This window comes from Solanum stenotomum, chromosome 4 (assembly GCF_019186545.1).
Source record: "Solanum stenotomum isolate F172 chromosome 4, ASM1918654v1, whole genome shotgun sequence".
In the NCBI taxonomy this organism is placed as follows: Eukaryota; Viridiplantae; Streptophyta; class Magnoliopsida; order Solanales; family Solanaceae; genus Solanum; species Solanum stenotomum.
Window position 1 is genome coordinate 11,648,974 of NC_064285.1, and position 4,339 is coordinate 11,653,312.

General features: G+C 31.8%; 1 pseudogene; it reads left to right on the plus strand.

The window, feature by feature from the left end:
* The first annotated feature begins 1,883 nt into the window (after positions 1-1,883).
* Positions 1,884-3,944, plus strand: LOC125861274 (uncharacterized; annotated as a pseudogene).
* The last annotated feature ends 395 nt before the right edge of the window (positions 3,945-4,339 follow it).

The following is a 4,339-nucleotide window of genomic DNA, read 5'->3' on the forward strand; positions in this document are numbered from 1 at the left end:
TATATATTATTATAAGTGGGAAGCTCCTAACCTCAAAGTTGAATTACCATTTTGTCCTTATCTTACCTCTAAAATAAATTAAATATTAAGTAATAGTTATAGTTAAATTCATGAATCAAACAAGATCTTAATGCAATCATATATTCATGTACTAAATGTGGGTAATGAAAAGTCTAATAACCTTCAATTTTAATTGATAAGATAAGTGGGGTAATGAAGAGTCTATCAAAGAACTGACACAACATTATTTAAATTCCTTTATTTCATCCAAATCTGTGATCATCTTGCATTCTACATTAGGTTATTCTAAATCATTTGTAAAATTTTCATTACCAATTGTAATTGTAAGAATTCTTACTGATTTATTTATCTGTATTCTTTAAAATTTCATTCATATTCATCTTCTTTGTTGATAAATATGTAAATTATCATAATTACAAGATGAATATTCTCCAATATGAAGTTGTAAGTGAATTTTTATTTTTGCATATCTCCATCTTTTTGAGTTTTTAAATATAACTTCGTAATTGATTACTATATTTTTGTATTCTTCATTTCTTCCATCTTTAGGATATAAATATAATTGAGCTTATCCCAATTTATATTTATAATTAATTGTTTAGAGGGTAAACATGTTAAATCCGGCATAATATTTTCACAACTAGACCCGTAAAAGAGTAAGTCTTTGATAAACATTTATCGTTATGTCTTCTTCGTTGTTTGATAATCATTTATCTTTTTAAACATGCTTGTACTTTTCTCTTTTTATATGTAATCTCAAATGTTTAGAAAATTCATGTACTTAAGTACTATTACAGAGAGGTACAAAAATTAGTGCAAATGTAAAATAAAATAAAAATAATGTAAAGTGAAAATTAGTGCAAATGTTACATTGAATTTGATTGTACTAGAATTCATATTTAATTTTTATATACATATCCTTTAATATATAGTTCAAGAAATATAGTGTGTTTGTATTTTTAACATAGTCATGCTTTCTTTTCTGTTTATTTTTTTATGATTTTAGTTTTTTATACATATGAAACATTTTGTCTAAAGCAAGTCGATTTCTAACAAAATGTAATTCAATCAATATGACAATAGTTTTGTCTATATATTTTAATGTGATGTCTTTTATTATGGATGCCATGTCTTTATTTACTTTTCTTTCTTTTATGTTTGAACTTGTAATTTTTTCTATAAATTTGATGTCACACCACCTAGACATTTTGTAATATATATTTTTATATTTTTTTATAGCCAATTTCTTTTTTATTATTAAAACTTACGTTCAGTAATTAAAATATATTAATTTCTCTTATATAATAAAAGGTATTTTTTCATGAAGTATTAAAAATATCAAACCTCCAACAGCTGACACAAGATTTTCATGCTATATTTTGTGAAATGTTATATTCTTATGTCAAACTTACATACACAAGGACTTAGCTTTAAACTTAGCGATAAATTTATGTATGCTCTACTATGATATATTTACTTATATAAATTAATTTTTCTAATGTCAATTAGGGGACAAATGTGCAACGCACGTTCCCAGGACTATTATATTATAGATAACGTCCAATTTTTGTTTGAATTAATATTCTCAACTAATCTCATATTCAACCTGAGAAAAAAGAACTACCGACCTAGGGTTTGGCTCCTACATAGGCAGCAGCTACACAACTATCATGGCTGCTACGGCCATTGGGTGGCCTCCTTTCGAGGCTGTCCAGCCCGCCCCACCACCCCAAACCATCACATACGCCACCCTTTTCAATTCCAATACTATAAATCCTAAACAATCTGCTGCCCTAATTAACTAAAAAACAATCGTAAAATCAATCGAAATAATTCATGGAGAACCTACTATCAAGTTTTCAATGGAGGAAAGGCAAGACTTTATGATCGAAAAGGGATTACATCAAGCAGTGGTGTTTAAGTTATCCCATGGTGCGCCAGATTTGAAGATATTAAGGTCAATTTTACCGAAACATCTTGGTACCAAGGGCAATTGTTTAATTGGCTTACTTGCTCCAAGACAAATTTTGTTGAGGCTTGATCAATATGAATATTATGTACTAGTTTTATCTCGCTCAGTTAATTATCTTCTCTACAATGGAGAGGAGCATCAATGTAGGGTTTTTCCATGGTCCATTGGATATAATCCTAAGGAGGAAACGACATTAGCTGTGGTTTGGATTTCTTTACCGAACTTATCTCCAGATTTGTTTGCAAAGAAGTCTTTGTTGTCTATATCATCAGCAGTTGGGAAACCAATAGCTATAGATAAAATTACTCAAATCAAGTCAAGACCTAGCACGACTAGGGTCAAGGTAATACTTGTTCTAAAGGAAAAGTTTCCAAATCGTATAAGGTTGCAGTTTGTGGATGGAAAACCTGGTAAGTTGATCGAGGTTTTTCAGGAGATTGTATATGATAATCTACCTGTGTATTGCAATTATTGTAAGCACCAAGGTCATGATGAAGATAGTTATCGTTTGATCTCGAAAAGAAATCAAAATAACAAACAAATTGATGATATCATTAAAGTTGCTTTAAAGGGTACTACCGATAGTGAAAAGTATCAAGGTGATGCGAGTGAAATACTAAATAAAAAAAGAAAGATTGTAGATGTCGATCAAAGGAAAGCTACTTCTTTAGATCGACAATTGGTTGCTGCCACTTCTGAGAAAAATCGTGCAGACTCAATGGATGTTGATACAAGTAATATTGTTATTCAAACAACTATCGAAAACAAATGTGATTGCAATAACCAACAGGCTAGGCTGCTACTAATGAGATGCAATCAAAAGAAGTTGGGCTGAATTGGATGTCTAATGCAACTAAAAACGCAGGGGGAACACCAAGAGTTGAGGTTGATGCGCCGCGAGTTGGTTCAGGGCAAAAGTTAATGGATTCAGGACAAAAACTAATGGATACATCTAATGTTGAAGATGCTGAAATTTCTGGGTAGCATGTTTTGGAAGTTGAAAACGAGAATGCAACTAAAAATTGGACAGTGATTGCACACAAAAAGTTAACTAGTAGTCGAATCCTTTCTCCGACTAGTCAAAATAATTCTCCATGTAGTGAAAAGGGTCTGACTGGGAATTTTCATGACAGTGAGAAGAGGCAAGATGTTAGTAATGCCTCAAGAGACCTATTATGTTCGAATAGCTTTGATGCTTTATTGAAGACTACTAGAAATTAAAGCAAGTAAGGTAAACAGAGAATGACAGCGATTTGATCCAAGAAAATCAGGTCTCACCACCTGCTTTGAATAGCAAATTAAGTCAAGAAGCTCCCGTATTTGTGCCTAAATGTGTGCTTGCAAAGAAGAATGAGTCAATGGCCTTAGTGTCAAATACAATTGATTTAGGTGAGGATTCTCTTGATGAAGATGAGGAAGACAATATGCTGGACATATGGTTTGATAGAGTGGCTAGGGAAGGGGATATATCACCTAGGGAAGGGGATATATCACCTAGGCAACAAAGAAGTGGAAGCAACAAAAGAAAAAAGAAGACACATGGAAGGCAACATAGGTAAAATGACTGAAGAGTTTGTTCCAAGGCACCTACCAATGCGATAGGCAAAGCAAAACCATTTGACAGTATCAATAGGTTCAACTAGATCCAATAAATCCATAAATAATGTATGAATTATCAAGTGTTGTTGGATAGGTTTGAAGAAGAAGACTAGAGAAAAATACTTCAAGTTACTTTTGATGGACAATCAATCTTTTTTAATTCATGTTTTTGTAATAGAAAGTTCGAGGTTGATAACTCAACTTTCTTCTTGATTGACATATTTTTACATTATTTAAGCATCCTTATTTGTAATATCATCATGGAGCGTATTATAAACTCTGCGATGATCAGAAAATACTTAGTTCTCTCTAGCTCTTATTTTCTTCATGCTTGTTAAGTAGCAGAAGTTAGATACTTCATTAGGATTAGTAAAGTAAGGCCTAGCCCCCCTTGCTTGTACTTGTTCCTATTGATATTTTTTTATGTTTAATAAATAAATTTAAAAAAAGGGTTAGTTGAAAAAAAAAAAAGTTCTTTAGTATATTTTGGTATAAGACACAATTAGCCCTCTAGGCTATGACCGAAATTTCAAAGACACACCTTAACTAAACTAAAGTCTTATTACCTCCGAACCCTTTTGTTATAATTTTGTACACCTTTTTGGCTTACATGACATCCAAACATCTTCCACACGCCTCAACTCCGTGGAGTCACAGAATGAGCCACGTAAGCCAAAAGGTATACAAAAAAATTTTAAAAATGAGTTTAAGGGGTAATACGACCTTAGCTTAGTTAAGGTGTGTCTC